General features: G+C 47.1%; 1 long non-coding RNA gene across 2 annotated transcripts in view; it reads right to left on the bottom strand.

The window, feature by feature from the left end:
* LOC141570064 (uncharacterized) overlaps positions 1 to 23877 on the bottom strand; it is a 29624-nt gene extending 5747 nt beyond the window's left edge. Inside the window, exons 1-4 of one of the 2 annotated variants that reach the window (XR_012493868.1) lie at positions 17276 to 23877; positions 16299 to 16333; positions 10651 to 10814; positions 7543 to 7684 (exon numbers count right to left, since the gene is read on the bottom strand). This is a non-coding gene — a long non-coding RNA (uncharacterized LOC141570064). Of the gene's footprint in view, positions 1 to 7542; positions 7685 to 10650; positions 10815 to 12936; positions 16198 to 16298; positions 16334 to 17275 lie in introns of those variants that run through there. The other variant, XR_012493866.1, reaches the window with a different exon arrangement.
* Positions 23878 to 24348: the final 471 nt, after the last annotated feature.

Here is a 24348-nt window from a genome sequence, read left to right as displayed (position 1 = left end):
TATAGCAGCAGCTAACTACCAGGAATGCCAGGAGATGCAATGCAGATGGGATATGCATTAGCTACTCTTCTGCCTGAAAATATTACCACTAAGCTAGTAGCATTTTTTTTTTTTTTTTAGGTATTATGAAGGTTTATTTCCTGATTAAATTCTTCAGATGAAAGATAAAAACCATTATTACTATGTGGTATTTTAAATACACTATATACTTATACAAAGCATAGTATGATATACATTGATTTCAGAATGATTTTTGGTATGATGATTTAATAAGCTAGTAGCTTAAAACTCACCCTTTCTTATCTCACAGTTTCTGTGGGTCAGGAACTTGGGCAGAGTTTATCTGGAAACTTTGCAAGGCTGTAGGGAAGGGGTTGGCCAGGGCTGCTGTCTCATCTGAAGCTCAACTGGGGAAGGATCTGCTTCCAGACTCACTCTAGCCATTGGCAGAATTCCATTCCTTGGAGTTGTGGAATTAAAGGCTTCACTTTCTTGCTGGCAATCCATCAGAAGCTGCCTCAGTTCCTAGAAGCCGCTTCAGTTCCTTGTCATATGGGATTTCAACAAAGCCAACCAAAGAGACGGGTGCTACCATCTTGTATATATAGTCACACACACACACAATCACATATGTCCTGCTACCTTTGCCATATTCTATTGGTTAGAAGCAAGTCACGTGCCCTGCCCACACTCGAGGGGAGGAGACAATGCAAGGGCCTAAGCATCAGGAGATGGGGATTATGGGCTCCACCCAAGAGTTGTATTGAGGTCTTGCTAGAATTCCATGATAATGGAAGAAAGAAAACAGATTTCGGAGGACGAGTAGCCATCAGCCTCCACCACAGTATATCACAAATATTTTTCTTAGCAATGGAAAAATGTTAGGTTGAAGATTGGGCTTCCTATTTTCATTTGATGATTATTTGGTGGTGAGTATTTTAAATTTGTTTACGGTATTCTTGACATGCAGAAGCTTTGAATTTGTGTGAAGTCAAATTTATCAGTGTTTTCCTTGATAGCTTCTTAATTCTGTCATGATTTATGTCATGTCATGGAAGACCTTCCCCTTCCAAGATTATATAAAAGTCCATCCACATTGTCTCCTAAAATAACTCATTTTTATGGCCAAGTATCCTATGTGGGGGGAACATTCTCTTCAGTACCAGGGTAATTTGTTGATATAAACTATTTTGCTGCTGACTTGCTTGAAAAGCTATTTGTTCACAATTTTGCTAATCAGTGGCTTTTTCAGGGGAAGAAGTGGGATTTCAGCAAATTATTTTCACCCTTTAATATACAGTTCTTAGTATGGCTCTAAGATAAGCAATAAAATTTCATGGAAAGCTCTTTTTTGGTGCAAACTCAGCATCATTCACATATAGCCAATGATACAGTTTATTCCAGTTCTTCTTGGCCTTTCCTGTACAGGACACAACTTTTTGTGGCCTTGGATGTTTACCCTCAGAGGTCACTCTGTTGCTGTATGTTTACTTCCAAATAGAAAAGTATGATTGTGTCAATAGGACCCATTCACTTGAAGTCACATGCCTCTCAAACAGAGGCTAAATTGTTGGAAACCACAGAGAAACACATGTTCTTCTCTTTCTTCAGCAAATATTTAGGGCACCACCTCTCTGGGCAAAGCACCCTATGCAAAGTGAGTAGCCGCTAGCAAAACAAACAAACAAACAAACCTTGAAAAATTGCCACTGGCAAAGAAACATCATAGTTTAGTTGTACACCTTCTACACTTGTGATGATACTATAATATTCCATGATTCTCCAGACCACCAAGTAGCATCAAGACCTCTGGCACCAAGGCACCAAGGAGAGAGTAAAAGGACAGGGAGAAGAGACCGATGTCTCACACATCTTTGTCTCTGCAATCCTTTTTGAATCTTCAATACCCATTATTTTGCCTAGGCAGCACTGATGGCCACAAATACTTGTGGAGTAGATACAAATCTCTGTCGATAAATGCAGATGTTATGAGAAATGTAACTCCACAGCTCAGCATAATTTCTACCAGTCAGATCTGGGTCCCCTCCACCTTCCTGACTTGCAGCTGATTGCTAGGGAACTGGCATGGGTCCGAGGTGTTGGAGAGGGGCTGAGAGGTCAATTGCCCATGCCTGTCCCTGCTGCGGTAACGTCATCTCCTCAGTCCTGCCGAGTTTCCCTCTCTCCCACCTCAGGGGTCCCCTGGCCTGGCTCTCTGTATGGGTCTCTCACCACCTTCCTTCCCCCTCAGTCATCCATGCACAGGGGTTCCTTCTGATTCCCTCAAGGGCTGGGCTTTGGAAAATCAAAAGCACAGACCTGACTCCAGTTTTTCTCTCCTTCTGTTGTCCCATCCCTTCCCTGAGACAACTAAAACCTATCTGAGTGAAGGGTCAGAGGGCAAAGAGAAAAACATCGACGTTATAACCCACCACTCCTGTCAGAGACGCTGACGCACCACAGAGAGATTTAGACTCAAGAAACAAACTGGATCACCAACCAATCATACATAATGCAGAAAAGTCATTTTTTGAAAAGGAAACTATAAGTTATTCTTTAATGCAAGGCTAATTGATTTACGTAAGTATGATTAAAGTAGCTTTCAGGAGACAATAAAAGCTTATCACTTTTAATTACAATATAGGCTCAAAGCTATAACTATACGAATATTGGTTTAAACAAGAAAGCCTTTTATTATCTCTCACATAACAGTCTAGCTATAGGGTCCTCAGTAGCCAAGGCTGTTTCCTCTTGTCTCATTGCTTCACCACTTCCAGGGCATGGCCCCAGCTACCGTATCCAAAATGCCTTAGCACCCCCATGCCAGCTGGTGGGAGTGGAAAAAGGGGAGGGCCTGTTCCCTGGGAGGGCACAACTCAGAAGCTGCCCTTATTGCCTCCCTTCACCTCCCCTGCCCACACCTAGCTGCAAGAGAAGCTGGGAAACGTGGTCCTCATGTAGTCCAAAACTGGAGTTGCTATCACTGGAGAAGATGGGACAGGTGGATATTAAAGGACAATTAGCAATCTTTGGTGTTCTTATATAACAGAACAGCTGGTTTTTAAAAATTCTCTCCATCTTGAATGCCCAGTTCAAACATCTCCTCTATTATCAGTTCTCTGAACTCACAGTAATTCCTTCCCCTCCAAACTTTGTACCATTCACATGACCATTAACCTTCAATGGTCCCATCCCCTAACTGACCCCTAAATCTCTATACCCCCAACACGACAGCACCCACTTCTGCCTAGACACCTCCAAGGGAGGACGCACTGCTGCCATAAAAATTGTATTTTTAGTGAGCTTTGTGGCCTACAGACACCTGCCATTACCTACCTAATACCCATTCAATACACAAACACATGCAAATGCACACAAACACACATGCACATATGCTCATACACTACCCTGCTAATAGGACACACCCCTGATGTGTTCTGAAGCGGTGGAGGGTGAGCTCCTACCCAGTGTTAGGATAAGCCATGACCGGCCTTTCCCCTTGGCCATCCGGAGGCGGACACAGGACCCAGTTCTGGCCAAGGAAATGTAAGTGGACATTTCCTGCAGGGGTTTCTAGGAACCCTCTTGCTTTCCGCACCAAGGGGACACCATTAGCTGGCAACACCCTTCCCTCTGCCTCTCCCTCTTCCTCCCACCATAGTCTTGGAGGTTCTCCGCGGAGATGCAACTGCCTCTTTGCCCAAGAGGGGCTAAGACAAGAGCCAAGAGAGGGCCGGCCAGGTCCTGCAGCCGCAGCAGCAGCCCACCACTGCCCCACCCCGACTTCCTGATAAAAAGGACTGTTCAATAATTCAGCACTAAACGGACATTAGCTATCAAGCCATGAAAAGACATGCTTATTGCTTATTACTAAGTGAAAGAAGCCAAGTTGAAAAGGCTTCATACTGTCTGACTCCAATTCTATGACATTCTGAAATAGGCAGACTACGGAGACTTTAAAGAGATTAGTTGTCTCCAGGGGCTGGGGGATGCAGGGGTGAGTAGGGGGAGCACTGAGGATGTTTAGGGCAGTGAAACTACTATTTGATACTCTGATGGTGGGCACATGTCACTGTACATCTGTCCAAACCCACAGAAGGCACAGCGCCAAGAGGGGCGCCTGGTGTAAAGTGTGGGCTCTGGGTGTTGACGACGCATCACTGTAGGTTCATTAGTTGTAACAGATGCCTCGTGGGGATGCTGATGGGGGAGGCTGTGTGTGCGTGGGGGCGGGGGAGGGGGGGCGTATGGGAAACCTCTGTGCCTTCTGCTCAGTTTTGCTGTGAACCTAAACTGATCTAAAAAATAAGGTCTCCTATTTTAAAATATATATTTTATATATATATATATATATATATATATATATATATATATATATATATATATATATATATATAACTATCCATCCTACTTGTTTCCACCTCTGCAGTCAGGTGTTCGGATGCTTATAACCAAATGAACTTGCAACTGATATGACCTGCAACCGGCCTTCTCTCCATGCTGTGGACACTCACAGAACCCGTCCAGCTGCCGTCCCAGGTTGAAGGCCTGTGAAACAACCCATGACAATCCACGGGCCGGCCCACTCATGGCCGCAGGATGGCCCTGGGTTTTGTAGGCAGGAGCCAGGTTGACCACATGCTGCTGACAGGAGCAGAGCGAGAGACCAGACAGCTCCCAGGCCACAGCCATGTGTCTCGTCACCATGTGAGTCTGAGATGACCCAGGACTCATGTCAAGGCTTGAAAGCTGACTCTCAGTGCTCCATGCTGGACTGTAGGTCTGGCATCGACCTGAGGGCTCCCAGGCCTTGATTGTACCTGGTTCCTCGGTGTTCACAGACGATCTTTAGCCCCTGCTAAAATCCTGCTGTGGCCTCAGCCCAAAGAAGAGAGCCCAGAAGACCATGTGGAAAACTCCAGAGGAAGGCCTGTCACCTTCCTCTTGTATCAATGTGGACTTGGCTTCCGGAGGCACAGAGGCTCCAAAGAAATCTGCTTTGGTGGCGCCCAAGCGTGGCCGAGTGTGAGTGGACAGGTGGCCTGGAAGGAAGCCCAGTAGACAGACAATTTAGTGCTCCCAGGAGGGCACCTGGGGGCCAGCCTCTTCAGAGGTGGCCGCCAGAGCACGTGAGGTCACATATGGAAACCATATCGGGGAGGGGACCCAGGCCTCTGGAGGCGTGGCCCTGTCTCAGGGGTTACCCAATTAACCGAAGCAGCAGCCTCATTAATATGCCATCAAAACGGCACTCACAGACCCAGGACTCCTAGAATGGGTAAACGGCTTCACATTCCAGCCACTTTAAGCTAAGGCACCTTAAAACGGGACAGTGGAGACATCCATGAGTTTGGAGCTTTGATAAATGTCACCATATAGCAGGAGACTTGTTCAGACCATTATTGATGAGGATGTGACAGGGCCCAAAACGCTAAGAGCTAAATTTGGAACAGGCACAAGTGGACAAGGGGAGATGGGTGGCGTGTTCTGGGAGGGCCCTCAGCACTCCCTGTACCTCGGGACAATGTCCACTAGAAGCAACAGAGGCAACAACTGAAACGTTCAAAACAACACCATATTGAGTTTCTAAATCAATAGGCTTCTCCACAGATCAACTTCTAGAGAACAAAACCTCCTGAATTTGAAGAATATTAATATCTACAGGTCCGAATGTTCCAGCACTGCTCATAAAGAACAGCGTCTTCCAAGAAAGCATCTTTTTTTTATAGTAGGTAACAACTAGCTGGAGTTGCATAAAAACTGCAAGAGAAAAAAATTCTTAAAAATATATTTTTCAACAGTCCACAGACATTTTTAACGGTCTGATGCATATAGATTTCCTCGGTATGTTTTTAATTGCTTACTGGAAGAAGGAAAAATGAAGAGTATTATTGATACATTCACATGTTTAAAAACGGCCAGTCACCCCCAGCAGCAAGGAAACTTTGTGGGGCCACACTGCCCCCTAGCGGGCAATTTTTACTTCACTATCTCTGAAAAGCGATCTCTGGAAACCTGCGAAGGTGCCTGGCTGCCCGCCCTGCAAGAACGCGCGACGGTATATTTTGCACCCCTTTAACGCCTTGTACTCCTGACGGAAGCATGCAGGTGCCACACCACTTTTAAGTGAGGAGAAATCTGATTTAAGGACACTGTCATCAAATATACATGATGGAGTTCCAGGAAGAAAATGTGGAAGTGAGATGGAGAAAGACTCATCTCCAGCCCTTTTTTTTTTTTTTCGTTGTTTTATTTTGGGGGTTCTTTTTTTTGTTTTGTTTTGTTTTTTTTGTTTTTTTTAACATTCCCACAAATAAGTGAACTGCAAATGCCCGAGGGAGGTAACGTGTAAATTCCTTCCGGCCCATATAACTTACCTTCTAAATTTTTTTGCATTAACAAGAGACTGCTGTTCAAAACATTTCCAGTGACTTGTAAGGCTGTCTGTAAAGAGAAGTTCACTGTGGTCACTTTTGCCCTGTTTATGATGTGTAACCATTGGCACTGTCCCTTATTGCCTTTAATCCTCATATTCACCAGATATTTATTCAACAGGGACTAACTAAGCATTTACTACACACCAAGTGCTGCAGGGTCCCCATGCCTTTGCTCTTCCCACCACCAGCAGCATTACCTGGGAGACGCAGAATCACAGCCCCACCAGACCCACCGACAAGATGCCCTGGGGTTTGCACTAACCACCGAGGCACTCTGCTGCCCAGGTTTTTAGAAGTGAGTGAGTGTCAGACCCATCTACAGCTAGTGCTGGGCCCACCCAAGGTGTCTGACTCGGTGAGTCCCAGGTGAGTCTGAGAACTGACATGTCCAATGAGCAGGTGATGCTGGGGGTGCAGGCTGAGGACCACACCAGTCCCCAAACTTGGTTGCACGTTGGCGTTAGTTCAACTTATAAATAACACCGATACCTGGGTTCCACCTCCAGAAACATTGAAACAGTGTGCTGTGGGGCTTGGGCACTGGGCATTTGAAAAGCTCTGTGGGTGATCTGAATAGACAGCAGAGTTTGGGAACCATTGTTCTAAAGGATAAAAGGGGAGAAATTAGAAATCCTTTCTCAGTAAGCTATGTGATTATTCGATGAAAAATATTTTGATGCCACGGGAAGCGTTCTCTAGGAGCCCACCTGTACCCTCTTTGAGAGAGAACACAGGACAGAAGAAGGTGTCTGTCCAGTGGGGCAGTAAAGAAAGATAAAAAGAGAGAAGAGAGAGAGAGAGAGAGAGAGAGAGAGAGAGAGAGAGAGAGAGAGAGGATAGATCCATAGATACGCAGATGAGAGGCAGACAGATGATAGACAGACGACAGAGAACAGGTTCACCTGCACCTTAGAGAAGCCATACTGAGAAGGTTGGGACATCCTGGGGCAGCGAGCAGTGGCTATCAGGGTGCCTGTGAACCCCACAGCCACATGCTGGAGTTGGACTGACCCTGAGGAAAGCCCATAGAAGGGCCATGTCTATTTCATTCAAATCCATTGCTCTGAACTCCTGTTTCCAAATACCGGACAGGTGTGGTCCTCACCTTTTTAAGGTGGCAGGCGCAGCACAGGCAAAGGAGGAGCAGTCTTCGGGTTTCACTGGGGCGCCCCTGGAGACCACATTGTCACCTGGATCAGCACGGCCCCTTTCCTGGATCCATGGCACAGTGGACGAGGTCTGCTTTCCTGCCCAAGAACCCTGTGATTAATAAATACCTACACCCAGCACTCCATCACAGAAGAAGAGGGGCAGCAAGAAAAACCGTCCAACATCCCTTGAAATGGCCAAGTTCGCATGCAGTGCTGAGAGGGGGCGTAAAGCACTGGCCGGGGACAGAACAATGACCTGGAAAGGTCTGAGCTGGAAATCCCAAGGCCTGGCTCGCCTGTCAACTGTAAATAAAGAACAGCTGCCTCCCTGGCTGGGCTGTTGTGGAAAGCATATGGAGCCGTCTGTGAAAACGCTTTGCAAAGGAGAAAGTGCCAATCAAGTGTTTTCTTACTATGCAATAAGCACTTAAGGAAAATAAACATAGATCACAAGCAAGAGCCCTGTTTGATCCAGTTTAACTGAAAATACTGCCACGCTAACACTGCCTATTCCCTTAATCACTTTTTGTCTTCAAATCCTGAAGGGCATTTTGGGAAATTATTCATGGCGAGGTGTTTCCAGAAGGTTGTCCAGGAGACTACGCTTCATTGATTTCCTCATCTGACACTGTTTTATGGAATGGCGTGTATGGGCCGACTGAAGCAATGCTTCCTGTATATTCTATGTGCATTTCTTTATGACAATAACATTCAAAATATTTATGGGAAAATAGATGGAGACAGTTCTGTATAAAACAAGATGGTTGGGCGTGTGCTTATTTGCCTCCCTGCCAAGGACCCATTCAAATGAAAGCAAAGGGTATTTGAAAGCAATAAGGTCATGAAAACAGAGCTGGGGCGGCATGGAGGAGGCCCTCCCACATTAAACTGAGACTCTCGGGGTGGGAGCAAAGTGTGCCCTCTGCGGCCCTGCCTTTATGATCTGTGTACACTTCTGAATATGGGAAGGGAGGGCTGCTCTGGCCACTGCTCCCACGTCGCATTTCTGTGCCCAAGATGGCAAGAAGAGGACCTCACGTAAGGTCAGACTTTAGGCTTCATTCAAGGGCAGAATCTGCTCTGTATCTAAGGCCTTGGTTTTGGATCCTAAAATCTCTCCCCTGGACCCGCCTGACATGCCTTATGTTACTGCTTGTCTGGCTTTGCCTAATGAAGACACTGGATCTGTGTGACAGGCACATGTGGTAATTAAGTACATAAACCCTCACGAAAACACCAGAAGTCAAAAATAGACTTTGCTAATAAAGTTAGATTGTAAATCCCTATTTATATAAAAAAAAAAATCTATTTGAAGAAACACACATACAATGAATACTCTACCACACTGAATTCATAAGGCGAGTGAAATGTAAAATGACTTCACAAGTAATTTGTGGATTTGACCGTTGCATGACATGGGTCCAGTGTCATCTCACAAGCAGGAAACGTGAGGTTAGAAAAACCAGCGCCCACATTCTGCTGGCAAACGTTGGCATCAAAGCCTCATTGGTAAACCCCAGTCAAACGCCAGCTCCCCAGTTCCCAGTGACCATGGGGGGCATTCAGGTGGCCCCGGGTCGAGGAGGCTTAGGCCTTCATCTAGGGAAGTGCAATACCAACATGTTTAATCAGTATTAATTAAATACACAACCTGTTCGTGTTACAGGTGACTTTGTCTCTAGGTACCTACATGAAAATGCTCAGACTGCACAAGGACCCTGGGGAAAGCAGTGTGACACCTCAGAGCTGACACCTCGTTTCAACCAGCTGAAAGGGAGGCCCACGGCTCTCCTGGGTAGAAGGTACCCTGATGGAGGGGAGGTAAATGCAGAGAGTGTACCCATCTGCTACTTCCTCTGTTCTGCCAGAGCCCAGGGAGCCAGGAAGGCAGAGCTACCATAGAAAAAGGACTTTGCACAAGACTGAATAACCCAAGTTCAAGTCCTGACTCTGTCACTCGTAGCCGGTGATGAACAAGCACCGTCTCTGCTGTGTAGGTTCTTGGTGACAGAAATGAGGAAATACTTCCCATAGAGAACTGTTATGAGTATCAAACGTGCCTGAAATACCCAGAGCTCGGCTCCCAGGACAAACTCCATTGAAGCACATTTTTCTCCTACTGACTGGTGACAAAGTACACAGACAACCAACCAGCATTTCTGAGAGTCCCAACACCACTCGGGGCTCTTTCAAGACTGAAGACCACGCCCCTCACAACCAGTTCCACGCCCCTCGCAACGCTTTCCACGCCCCCAGAGTGATTTCTGCCAGCCCTGCCTTCTCTCTACCCAAAGCTAAGAGAACTTTCTGTGATCCTGGAAATGATCTATATTTTCGATGTCCAAAAGCCACGCGGGGCTACGGAGCACTTGAAGTGTGGCTAGAGCAACTGAGGGAATGACGTTTTCATTTCATTCTAAGTAATTTAAATGTAAATAACCACATGTGACTGGTGGCGACCATGCCCAACAGCTCAGCCTCTGGGAACTCCACTTAGAGCCACATAACCGGTGCTTTGGAAGCGCAGACTTATTCCAAAAAAGGACAGCCCAACAGTAATTAAACCAAACTGCTCACCCAGGTGACAACCTCATGAAATGCTGGGTTCCTGGCTGGGATTAGAGCTAAGATGAATGTGGTTTTTTACACCTTTATAAAGCAAGCAGTCCTGATCTGACCTGAACCCAAGCTCCAGCACAGCCCAGTTTTGATTCTTTGGGTAATTATGTCCTAACCATTTTTTGTTTCTCTCTTCGTCGCTTTGTATCTCACATGTGCGCGCGTACACACACACACAAAACCTCATACACTTAGTCCTTTGATGTTGCAGCCTCTACCATCTGCTCTTCAGCTGGTGGCCAAGGTTGTTAAGAGTGGGAGGTGGGAGATGCTGAGAACTAAAGCTGTGTTCGTGTGAAAGGTGCAGGGTCAGTGGCCTTGCCCTGCCTCCTTCTCCCAGCCCTGAGTTTGCACGGACGCCCATGACTGGCCTGGAGTAGGATCTGTTTCTTGGGAACTAGAGTGATTACAGGATTTCATTTGCTTTCAAAGAAACTGGTTACCTGGTTACCACCACAGAGTGGAAGGTTCCGCTTGGATGCGTCTGGCAAATCTTTTTGCGAGCCCAGCATGTGTGGGCACTCTTCTGGTTGGTGACGTCTCAGGGTAGAGTCCAGGCAGGGTCTGTACCATCATGAACCTTTGTGGGGTGGGAGAGGATCGGGGGCTGGCAACAAACAAGTGAACAAATATTAAATTCAGCAGTGATTGGAGTTATGAAAAATAAAGTGGGGGGCAGGGAGGGCCAATAGAAACTCAGTCTACTCGGGCCGTCATAACAAAATGCCACAGGCTGGGAGGCTGAGACAACAGACATTCTTATCTTCTCACATGTCTGCAGGTTGGAAGCCCAAGAGCAAGGAGTCTGCAGGGTTGAGTTTTACTGAGGCCTCTGTCCTGGGTGTGTAGAGGCTGTCTCCTCCCTGTGTCCTCATGTGTCCTCTGTGTATGTCTGTGTCCTGGTCTCCTCTTCTTATAAGGATGCCGGTCATGGTGGATTAGGGCCACCTATACAATCTCATTTTAACTTAATCACCTCTTTATAGACACATATCTCCAAATATAGTCACAATCGGAGGTACTGGGGTCAAGACTCAGCATATGAATCTGGGGGGGGGTGGGGAAGGGAGGGACACGATTCAGCCCATAGCAGGGTTTTAGATGGACAGTATTTCAGTTAGTATGGAGGAGGTGGGGTCAATTTGCTGTGAACCTAGGGATAGAAGCGGTCAGGCTGGCTTTGAACTTAACCTCTTGGTGGTAACTTAAGAACAAAGCTGTAAAAGCAGTAAGTGAAGCATGGGCTTGTGGCTGGGGTCAGCCTCGCCCCAGAAGTCAGCTTGCGTCACGTCCCTGTGCCCCAAGGGAGAGGCTGACACACATCCAAGTGCTGTGGGTGCTGGCGGCGGCCTGCACAGAGTCCTGGATGGATTCGTCCTCCCGTAGGGGAAGGAATGGGCATATCAAAGTGCCCTGGGACCACCCGTTATCTTTGTCACGTAACATCTATAGAAACAAGCGTGGCCCTGAGCACTGATTCCCTTTGGTTACGTTTCCTTATAAAATGCTTGCATTTTAGTACCCAGCACTAAAAGTTGCAGAAAAGAAACTTCAGACGCACCAGAGAAAGATCCAGAATGTTGCTATACAATCAGATGGAGTGCTGAGAGGGGGCACAGACAGTCGTGCAGATGCCAAGAATCATATGTTGTAGCAGACGCCACAGGGGGAGCCCAACTCTGCCTGCGGGGTCCCCTCAAGCACCCAGAACAGCACCTGGAGAGAGTCCCCCAACCAGGAGAAAAGTGAGAGTCAGCCCCACTGCTTTTGCCGTGCGGGAAGAGGCGCCTGTTCATGTTGCTGGTTGGCCAGGACAATAAGCAATCAGATGTAAGGTTTTCAGAACCCTAGGGGGCACCTGAGGTTGAACAGTCACCTTACATCCCACTGCGGGGGTGTGGCAGGAAACACAGAGCTATTCAGATTCACCATCTGCGGTGGCAAGTGCATCAACGCCCGTCTTCTCCTGGACAGAGCGACTGTCATTTCCCATCCTCCCGGGGGAGGAGGGGTACGTCTAGGTCCGCCCAATGGAATGATGGCGGAATTGAGGCCACCAGGCCTGGGTCATGCAGTAGGTTGTTTGCAGATGGCTTCCCTGTTTCTTTGCCTTGGGTAGTGTCATCCCAAATTCCTGGTTCGGCCGAGTGATTTATTTTGGCCAACAGACAATAGTAAATGTGTCAGAAGCAGAAATGTGAAGAAGTGCTTGCACTTTGGGCTTGCCATCTCTCATTGCGGGGAACCCTTCTCCACCAAATGAACAAGCCCAGGCTAGCCTTCTGGAGGATGAGACCACAAGGCAAGAGGCCCGGCTGAGCCAACCCAGACCCAGACAAACAGTCAGCAAGTCCACAAAACCGTGAAAAACAATTAAGTGCTTATCGTTTTAAACCACTAAGTTCACAGTGGTTTGTTGAATAGCAAAATCTAACAAAATCCATAAAAATCTCCTGTGCAATCCTCCCAAGTTTACTCTTCCTCCATCTTCCAGGATTCTGGAAGGCAAGGACTCTAAGGATCTAGAGGAAGGAGGAGCTAAAATGTGGAAGGAGCCTGGTCCCTGAATGACCACGTGGAGCAGAATATTCCCTCCCCCAAACCCAACCCACACAAGACGGCAACAAGAGAAAGACATAAACTTGTCCTGTCAAGGCTCTGAAGTAAGATGGTGAGAGAAGTAGACAGCATCTATTACCTAGACCATAGTATGCCAGGTTAGATTTTTTTTAACAGCTTTATTGAGGCACATGAGTAATTTATACACTAGAAAAAAATTTACCCACTATAAGTATATAGTTCAATGAGTTTTGATAATTGTGTATTATAGTCCACTGTCATAAAACTAACCAACATGACTAAGTTGTAGAACTCTTCCATTACCCCAAACATTCTCTTCATGCCCCTTTGCATTCAGTCCAGACTCCTACCCAACCTCCGGCAGCTATTGGTCTGCTTTCCGCCTTTATGGTTTGGTCTTTTCTTGAATTTAATAAAAATGGATCCATAGTGTGTGACCTTTTATGTCTGGCTTCTTTCACTCAGCAAAATACTTTTTAGATTCATCCAGGAGGTTTCACTTATCAAGAATGTGGCCTCTTTCTATTGCTGAGTAGTATTCCATTGTGTGGACAGGTAATACTTTTGTTTGTTCAAGCATCTGTTAATGGACACTTGGGTTGTTTCTACTTTTTGGCTATTATGAATAATGTTGCTTGGAACATTTATATTCAAGTCTTTGAGTGGACGTATGTTTTCACTTCTCTTGGATAGATACCTAGGAGTGAAATTGTGGGGTCATATGGTAAGTTTAATGCTTATGCTACATTTACCTTTAACTACATGAGAAACTTCAAGTGTTTTCCCAAGCATTTTACGTCGCCACCAGCAGTGTTTGAGGGTTCCACTAGCTCCGTGTTCTTCCACCATGTGGTATTTTAACTCATGTTAATTTTAGCTCTCTTCTAGGTTTGCAGTAGCTTCTCATTTGTGGTCTTAACTTGCATTTCCTAAAGATCAATGATGCTGAGCATTTTTTCATGCCTTGCCATTCATGTATCTTCTTTTGTGAAGCATCTCTTTAAAACATTTGTCCATTTTTATTGAGGTTTTTTGTTACTATTATTGAGTTCTAAGAGTCTTTCATATAATTCATTGAATTACCTTGGTGAACTTCATGGTACATGAATTACATGTCAATAAAGTTGTTATTTTTAAAAAAAATTGCCTTGGTACCTCTGCCAAAAATCAATTGACCATACATGTGTGTAGCTAGTTCCAGACTTTCTCTTCTGTTTCTTTGATCTATACATTTATCCTTATGCTGATCCCGTGCTTTTTTAGTTACCAAAGGCTTACAGTAAATCTTGAAATAAGGTATTAAAGTCCTCCAACTTCGTTCTTCCCTTTCACAATTGTTTTGGCTATTCTTTGCTTCTCCATAGAAATTTTAGAATCAACTTAGAGAATATGCTCACCCCTGAATTAATCACCATTGCCCAAAGAATTCAACCTGCACATGGACCCCCACTGACCAGGAGGGACCCCACCCAACCCCATAGCTGGGAAAGGGGAAGGGCTGAGGAGAGGTTGAGGAGGCAGCCCACGAGGCCTGTTCCAGGTCACGAGAGCAAAGTGGCCTTGCTCCCTGCTTCACTACCAGGTGTATTAGTCAACCTGGGCTTCCATAACAAGATGCCACAGTCTGGGCGGCTTAATCAACAGACATTTATTTTCTCACAGTCTGGAGGCTAGAAGTCCCAGATCAAGGTGTAAGTAGGATGGGCTTCTGGTGAGACCTCTCTCCTTGGCTTGGAGTCAGCCTCTCTCTGCGCCCTCACAGGGACTTTTCTCTTTGCACATGGCCTCATCAGGACCTCAGTCCTAATGGCTGATGGACCCTCCCTTATGGCGTCCTCTAACCTTGCTTATCCTTAAAAGCCCAGTCTCCAAACACAGTCACATTGGGAGTGAGGGCTTCAATGTATGAATTTGGGGGGATACAATTCAGTCCATAACAGCAGAAAAGGGGCAAGGCTTTGGGCCACCAGCTACTGTCCTCAGTGCCTGCCAGCATAGTGGCAGGAGGTCAGCAATGAGACTGCACTCCAGCCCAGACGTGTTGCAGTGGACTCCAGGAGGAAGGAAGAGCCCCCCCAAAACAACGGCAATCCTATTCAATATTTCACTCAGCTAAGACTGTAGACTTGGGAAAATAAATCTCTCATTGGTGATGGAGGGATTTAGGTAGCGGTTGTCAGCTGAGATGCAAATGTGGTTGCCACATCCCAAGAACGGTACTTTTAAGTTCCAAAGCATCCATAAGTCAGGGGGGAAAAACAGTAATTGGAAATGAAAAATAAAACCATATGTGAAAAAAACACCTCCATTTTTAACCCAGAGAAGTTATAAGTATAATGGGATTTACCATCCTGCAATGTGTTATTGGTGTGGCAGCCCAAGGACTCCACGCCATGGAAACGTGTGTCCTCGGCAGCCTCCCGTCTCCCTCTCTGCATCTTCGTCCCATTTCTGCCCAAGTGCCAAGTGCAGGATTATCCTGTCCTGACGGCCCAGACATCTCTTCCTCCTTCTCCACTGATAAGGACCTGGAAATGGTTCTCACTTCATGTTAATTTTAGCTCTCTTCTAGGTTTGCAGTAGCTTCTCATTTGTGGTCTTAACTTGCATTTCCTAAAGACCAATGATGCTGAGCATCTTTTCATGCATTTATTGGCCATTCGTGTATCTTCTTGTACCAATGGTTCTCCCTCCTTGCTGCAGACTGAGTGTGTGTGCCCCTCCAAATTCATATGGTGAAACACTAACCCCAAACGTGAATGTATTTGGAAGTGAGGCCTTCAGGGGTGCGGGGGGTGTAACTGGGCATGAGGGTGGAACTCTTGATGGAATTAGTGTCCTTATAAGGAGAAACAGGACAGAGCTTGCGTCCTCTTTCTTCAATGAGGACACACGGAGAAGACAGCTGCCTGCAAGCCAGGAAGAATTTCACCGGGACCCAAATCAACTGGCATTTGACCTCATCTCTGTCCTTCAGTTGTATGAGGCGAGAAAGGCAAATGGCTGCCTTATTCAAACAGATGGAAACGTGTGCATCAAGCAACTCAAATATTTTGCCACTTGGCACATGTCCACATGAGTGACCAAAAAAGTACTGACAGTGTTGATTTGGAGCTTACAAATAAACTTTAGCAAATAGGCGAATTTGCAAATATGGAACCCGCAAATACTGACGACTGACTGTGCTTTTCTGTTGCTGTAACACAAACAGGCTGGACCAAGGTTAGCCTTGTGATGATGACCTCTGTACGTGGGGCTGCTCCTGCGTTTGCCCTCCGAGGACTGGGAGCTCTGCGGGTCAGACCTGGAGACCATCAGATCGGCTCCTCACTGACCACAAACTCCATGGGACAGAGACCATGTCTACCTTGGCCATCACTGCAGCCAGGACACTTGGAAGTAAGTACACGCTGAAGGGTGGTCAGAGGGAGAGCTATGGTCAGGTTCAGCGTTAATGCTTTAACTTGGGTCTCTATGAAGAGTAAACAACAGATTCGATGTGTGTACGTACCTGAATCCACATTCTGGAATGAGATCCACGCCAGCCTCGTTTAAAAAAAAAAAACAGTACGGATTGTTTTTATAATTCATCGGTTTGGGTTTTTTCTTTTCCTAATTATAAAAGTAATTCATGTTCAATGTCAAAAGATTTTTTTAAAAAGCAAAAAGCTGCCCCATTCCCAGGACCTAAAAACGATTCTGATTAAAGTCTAAGCAAATATCCTGCCAGGGTGTGTTTGCCCGCAGCTGTGTGCGGTCTCACTACAGTGCAGACCCCCTGCCGGGCCCAGCACCCACTGCTGGGGCCTCAGGGAGTAGATGACCCCACAGAGCTCAGAGAACAGGAGTCAAACTCTGGCTTGGCTTAAACAGAAAGATAGAAATACAAGCTCCATCTGAGCTGGTGCTTCCTGCCCCGACACGAGATTAAAGGGTATCAGGTGGGAGGGAGGAGACAAAGAGCATCAATGTGTTGGGGTGCCTGTGTGCACCCAACCTCCAAAGCCAGGGCTGGGCAGAGGCTGAGACAGCAAAACAGCAGAACCGCAGGGCGGAGGGCGCTCCCCCCAGACAGGGCCCAGCCAAGTGCCCAAGCCCAGAATTTGTACCAGACATGCTTACAAGTGAGCTCTAAAAGAAGCGGACGTGGGAAAGATGACATGCCCCTGCAGTGTCAGGGGCCTGCCCTGGAACAGCCCTCACTGTCCCTGGACAGCCCAGCAAGCAGGGCACCTGCACTGAGACCTGCACCCACTATGACATACGTGTATGTACACACATACATACATGTGTGTGACCGTTTGCCTCATCCTTACACAGTGTGTTCAGATATTTCTAATTCCTGCGTATGGAAAAAGTTGTGCTAACCCTAAACTGCGGTGGCTACAATTCTGCTTCATTTTGGGAACCCCCAGACTTTCCCCCGCTCCCCACACAGTGCTGGCTCTTGGCTTTAGGCCCTGAACTCTTACTGCAGAGAATTCTTACCTTTGCGGGGTTCACGGCCTGGCAGTCTTCTGGGGTGACTGTTTATCCTCACTTTTACAGCCTTTTTTGGCCCCGACCATGAGCTCTCCAAAATCCTGATGGGGCATCACCCCCACCCTTAGAGGTCTTCTCCGGGGGGTTGTCTACACGGAGCGCTCCATCCGGAGCCAGGCAGGCGGTCCCACGTACTGCTACGTGTCCTCGCGGAAATCCAGAGGCAGAACAGACGGCTTCAGGTGAGTGGCGGGGGGCAGCTTTTGGAAAAGGCAGCACGTACCTGAGTCTTGAAGAAAGTGAGGGGATAGGGTGGGAAAGATAGATTAGATGTGGACCACAAAGGGGCCTGAATGGGGATCCAGTATTTGGAGTCACAGAAGGAGTCCCAACTCACGTGCCAAGTGTCCTTTGGTACATGGGGAGAGCGAGTGAGAGGGGGAAACGGAGGCACCCAGGCTGACGAAAGGACCAAGGTGGCCATACAGTGAGCCTTCTGTTTACCTGAGACCTACTGCTCTCCGACGAGGCTCATCTGAGACAAGGCGACTGAGCATTTAGGAGGAGCTGGACCTATGAGCTAGGAGAGTTAGGACTGCATCGTGTATCCACGCAGACTATTCCAGAAGTGCCGGAGGACAGAGGAGTGGAGACGGCACGGCAGCTGCCGGCAGCAGCAGGACTAAATGGAGGTTGGTGAATTCTAGAACACGGCAGAAGTAGCACGTTTGTTGATGGAAGTATACAACCTCACTGAGAGAAACGGGATGATGGTTTAGTCAGAAATCTAAGCAGATCATTAGTCAAAAAAGCAGAAATGCATTTGTGGTTGTAAATAACTTTTCAAAGTGTTTAAGTAGAAAGGACTTCACCTCTTCACCGTCCAAGCCCTTCTGTGAACTCGCAGTAATAATGGCATGGCTTTCTACCCTTTTCTCAGGGCGCCTTGAAAGTTTGCTGCCGCTAGGAGGATTCTGATGTAGTAAATCACTCTATTTCCTTTGAAATAAATACACTTCGAGCTATTTTGGTATCGGTCATGTTTCATATCGGTTTTACAATGTATAGACATGAATATATGAGCAACCTCCCATTTTAATATTAAGAGAATGAGCAGGCGGCCAAGTTATTAATATGTGGTTTTAAATCCAGCACTCGAGCCGTTTGAGAACTCACAGCGGAATTTCTGAGTCACCATCAGCCCGCTTAGCAGTCTGGCTGCCACATGGCCTCCAAGATGCAGGTTGTTTTGTTATAAACATCAAAGGCCCACCGCTTAGAGCGCGTACAGAGCAAGACCACTGTGCGGAACTCGGGGACTCTAGCTGCGCCCAGCGACCCCACCATGGGCCTGCACCTCGTGGCCAGCGCAGGCCAGGCAGCTGGGGCCTCTGCCCAGAACCAGTATCTCTTAAAGTTGAAGGCATTCTGGAACCACAGAGAGAAACCCAACCTCTTCTGGGGCGAGCCCAGAACCCTGCGTGGACCGCCAGGCCTGAAGGCAGGGCTTGTCTTGGCTGGACGGGCTGGCAGGCCTCGTGGGCGACGCTGTCTGGGTTCTGACTCAATGCAGCGGGTGGATGTGCCCTGGGACGGCCGCCCTGGCACTCCCCCGGCTCCTGGCAGAGCCTCACCAGGCTGAGTCGGAGCTGACATCCCGGAAGACAGCCTTCCAAACACCGTTTCTGCCATCCAGAGCATAGTTCTGCTGCCAGTTCTCCAATTTTCGGTGTATCTTACCCTTAACTAAACACCTGCAGATTTCCAGCCTGACGGATTTCTGAGCCACGGCCCACACGACCTCTGATGTCCTTCCCAGCAGGACTGGAGTCTGGGACCTGGACCCTGGCTCTGCCCGCCGCCTGCCCACAGCTCTCAAATTGGTGCTGGAGGAAACAGGCTCCTGACAGACTTGAACTCAGACAAGGGGATGTGTCAGGGAGCCAGGTCCAGAGCTGGAGCACACCTTCCACACAAGCCTGTGATGGGGACGCGTGGGCAGAGCTTGGAGACACGACAACACAGCGGCCTCGCCCAATGTCAGTCTGGCCAGGACAGAGGCTGTCGCTGTGCACCATGGTCCGCCAGCTGGTCCTCGAGTTGCGGAGGCCCAGAACCTGCTTCTTCGGGACCGGTTCCCTCCCCACGAGGCTGAGCCCAGTCTCCAGTGGCCACAGGGTTTCCAGTCTTCCAGGTGGTTCGGGCCGTGAGGCCTGGACCTCGTATCCGCGCCTCGGGCAAGGAAGGCTCGCAGAACAGCTCAGCGTGGGGCTGGGTGCGAATCCACTGTGTACCAGGGTCCAGACCTGCTGTACAGGATTTGCCAGCAGCTTGGATGTCGGTATGAAAGAGGGGAGACAGGATGAACCGTGAGGGGCCTTGGTGGTGTCGTGTGTAAAGCAGGCTCTTCCCAGGCTTGTTTCAAAAATGACAAATATAAACCTGTCTGAGCCACGTCAAGCCCCCTGCGGGGACTGAACAAGTTCGTCCCTTCCCTTGTGCTCAATCGCAGTAGCTTCTGCTCAGGACGGAATTCAGGTGAGGGGACTAAACGCAATGACGACGGACGAGGATGGAAAAGAGAGAGGGAGGTTTAGGCCACACTGTGTGTCCTTTTTCTAGATGAGCAAAGCTGCCATTCCTGCCATTCTAAGTTACTATTTCACAGCAGTAGCTACACTGAACTGGCCTCTTGGACCCGTTCCCTTCCCATCTCTCTTGCGGATCTATTGTGGCGAAAGCACAGGCGGCACCGAGACTTGCAGGGAACTCAGGGTGGCCTCTACCAGACGTGCTATCAAGAACCAAAACGATGTGACTATGCTCCCCCTTCCCTCCCTGAGGCACTAATGAAGAGTGGCACTGCCATGGGAGCCCACCCAAGAGCAAACATACTCTGCAGAGAACGCTGACACAGGCTTCCGTCTGTGGTCGTAAGGGAGCTTATTCAAGCAGCGTCAGATAGTTCTTAGCTAAATAGGGCACCAGATAGGAGCTGGCATTATTTTTCATATTGAAAAATGTTTGTGGTGACTGTATTTATTTATTATTTTTCAATTATAGTTGGCATTTAATATTACTTTATATTAGTTTCCGGTGTACAACATAGTGATTAGACAGTTATATATTATAACTTACGAGGTGATCTCCCCAATAAGGCTAGAACCCACCTGGCACTATGCATAGTTATTACCATATCATTGACTATATTCCCTGTGCTTTATATCCCCATGACTATTTTGTAACTATCAATTTGTACTCCTTAATCCCTTCACCTTTTTCACCCATCCTCCCAACTCCCCTCCCATCTGGCAGCCATCAAAATGTTCTCTGTCTACGGTGTTTCCCCGAAAATAAGACCTAACCAGACCATCAGCTCTAATGAGTCTTTGAAGCAAAAATTAATATAAGACCTGGTATTATATTAAAGACCCAGTATTATATTATATTAAAATAAGACTGGGTCTTATATTAATTTTTTGCTCCAAAAGATGCATTAGAGCTGATGGTTCAACTAGGTTTTATTTTTGGAGAAACACGGTCTGAGTCTGTTTCTGTTTTGTTTGTTCGTTGATTTTGTTCTTTAGCTTCCACATATGGTGAAATTATATGGCATTTGTCTTTCTCTGACTTCATTCAGCACAATACCTTCTAGATCCATCCATACTATCACTCTGGTGACTGCGTGAGGGTGTGGACTACAGACTGGATAACCGATGGCAAGCTATTCTAAAGGAGATGATTAAGTTCAGAAGCTGCACAGAACTGGAAGGCATGGATTGCAAACTGAGTTCCTCCTGTTGTTGGAGACTCCCAACCTTGCCTAATCTAGCAGCGCTTCTCTTGACACTGTATTTATCGGAGTCCCAATTTGGAATCCATGTCAATCGCTCATCCCTCTTCTCTAAAACCACAGAACTCCAGGCAGCCATCAATGCAGGAAGTCCGTTCTTTTTTTCCTCTTTCTTGTACATCCCCCTTCTTTCTGCCCCTCTCCCCAGCCCAAATTAAGGCTGCAAGACTGGAATACAATTCGGAAATGAGTCTCCATCAGCATTAGAGAGAGAGAAATCAGAATAGTGGGTAATCATTTGTGTTCATTCTGCTGATCACATTTCTCCAGAAACCACCACCATTCAAATTAATTACAAATTCTATACTCTTATTGACCTGTTACTCTTAATCAGTGGAAAGTAAGGAACATGTAACTCATTCAACTACCCAACACACTGCTAAATCCACCATTAAGCCTTGGTCTCACTTTCTTTCATGTGTCAGCAGCAGGAAGCCCAGATAAGCAATTCTTCCTGCTTCAAGCATTTTCGTCACAAGCATCCAGGAAACCATGGCCTCCTGGTTCCATCCTATCTTACCGGGTGCTCTTCTTGGTCTCCTGTCATCTCTCTGACCACCGACATGGCAGGGCCTAGGCCCTTCCTTTGGTCCTCTCTGTACTCACTGCCTGGTGATGTCACCCAGGCCCACGACACTAAATGTCCCTGTGCAGACGACACCCATCTTTAGCTGCCAGCCGGGACCTGCCTCACAAGCACCAGGCTATGTCCAGCTTCCCACTCAACACCGGCACCTGAATGTCTAGTTGGCATCTGTTATCCTCAGAGCACACTGGGCTTCTCTCTAACCTGCAGTATCCCCCAGCTCAGCTGAGGCAGCTCCATTCTTCTAGTTGCTCAGACCACAGCCCTGGGGTTCATCCCAACATCCAAGCTGTTCACAAACCTGCTGGTCAGACTGACCAGTGGCCAGTGGGTGTAGTAGAGATACAAGGGGAGAATAGTACTGGGACACTGTTCTTCACAGGCCCCCATTTCTGCACTAGGGGGCAGAGGTGCTGTCTTTTCAAGGCTGTCTGTATAGCAGTCTTGGAAGATCGTGTCTCCTACAACTAAGGGCAGATTTGCTTAATGTCCGTAAGATAATGTCTCCTACAGAAAAAAAACAGATTTGCTCGTCCATTATAAAAGATTCAGACTCCCTAAGTGCGAGGTTCCTCAGCTGTGACGCAGACCCACTGCGTGCACAGCACCCACCTAGACGGTTCTGCATCATCCCTATGGGGCTTGGGGGACAAGTGGAACTGACACAAACATGGAGCTCACACTTCTTGCTAGGTTGTAATAGTCCTGTCTCCAACCCACGAGTCTCAGGTCTTATTCCAGGATCCATGAAATTGTGGCAGGTTTACCTGTAAGTTCGCACGTCAGCGAAATCCCAGACCTTCAGTTTTTGACAGTGTGATATTGGGAGCATGTAGACTATTAGATACATAGGAAGCCCACAATGTTTTTAAGGGTATTGTACTTCAGACACTCATCTTTCTATGCATAAGAAAGCTACTCAGCTGCTATTAAAGATCATTTATTTGGGACTAGACAAGGCATGTGATGAAAATGGACATCTTAGGGCTAAGAACTAGATTGGAGAGGCTCTGCCAGAGAACAGAAACTGGGCCCCGCCAAGGAACACTTCTCACTCCAAGTCAGGCCATCTGGCACCGTGCCCAGTGGAATTTCAGACTTGGTAGACCAGTGACCACTCACGTGTCCTAGTCTTCACCTTTTGAATGAAACATTTGTTGCAGACGCCTGTCCATCTCACCACGTGCACCTGGTATGTAGAGGACCACCTATTTTTAATTTTGTAGGTTTCTGTCGAAGATGCATCTAGATGACAAGACCCTGGCCTTCAAACATGATATAACTGGAGGAGACTGTGTGTCTAGGACTGGCGTGCACCTACCTTGCAGGTGGGAGGGCATGCGAATTATGGTCAGAGGGCAGGTAGACGCAGGCATATGGGTTGTATTAATGACCCCAGTTTGTCATGTCCCCCCATCCAAACCTTTCAGTGGTACCTTCACATACTGCCTCTGCACGGGACCACTGGGACTGCAGCAGATCTGCCACAGAGACTTGAAAAGGCACTTGCAAGTGTCTGTTCTCTCCCTTGCTCGTCTGCAATCATTATGAGAAATGCCGCAGCAGGTCTGAGGACATCGCCAGGTTTCCCTGCTGAGGGAACAAGAGCCAAGTCATGCCAGCCAAGGCCATCCTACACCAGCCAGGCCCCAGCCAGCTCACGTCAGACACATGACTGTAGATGCCGGAGCCAAGACCAGCCGTTCATGGTACAGACTAGCAGGGGCCCCCTCCAACCTGCAGACTCATGGAAAATGGATAGTGATTGCTTTCAGCTTTCAAGGTCAAGTGTGAGTACTAGATAGTAAGGGCAGATAGACACCACCGGTAACTGTTTTGTTCTTATCTGTCTGGATACTTTGGCCTTAAAATTCAATTCATCTAGATTTTTATGTCTTTTCATTCTCACAACTGATATGACCTCAGGGCTCTGCAAACACACTTCTAAATGGATGCATGCTTTTTTGCAATGAGGAAAACACTTTAATTTCTATCACCCGGACACGTTCACACATGGGCCATGCACAAAACTTTCAGCACTTGATTATTCGAAGGAAACCAAGCTTACTCAAGGAGTCAGCAATCAGTGTCTCCCACCCCACCCGCAACCACTACCAGGAACAGTAACTGAACTGAATCCTGAAGACATAAATGGGTAAATTGTCTCAATCTGTAATATATAAATGAGTCAGTAACTAACAAGGATGAAAAAAGGATAAGAAGCATTTCTAAACTTCGCTATTTTAAAATTTATTTTCACTAATGCACTTTAGTTTGTGGTTTTGTGAAGTAGTGTGTGTGGGCTCCTAAAGTTCATGGTTCAAGTCACATTCAAGTGATAATGCTCTGCCCCAGTACAGCTGGTGAGACCAGCCAGCCGACCTTGGGAAAGATCCCTGGGAAAGTCTGGGTGACGGGGCTACTTGTCAGCTAGCACTGATGTGATGACATGCATGTTTGTGTCATTTTGAGCAAATACGTAACTTTGTTACCTTATCAATTTTTATCCACAAAACAAAAAAACTGTAGAACTCATAAAATAGTCAGAAACTTTCCACATATTAAGAACCACCAACAGATCACCAACTTTCAGGTATCACAGAATTTTTGCACCAAATTAACTATACTTTGCCATATTAA

Source organism: Rhinolophus sinicus, linkage group LG01 (assembly GCF_036562045.2).
Source record: "Rhinolophus sinicus isolate RSC01 linkage group LG01, ASM3656204v1, whole genome shotgun sequence".
Lineage (NCBI taxonomy): Eukaryota > Metazoa > Chordata > Mammalia > Chiroptera > Rhinolophidae > Rhinolophus > Rhinolophus sinicus.
Note: the sequence above shows the minus strand (reverse complement) of the source record. Positions and strands in the feature narration are given on the sequence as shown.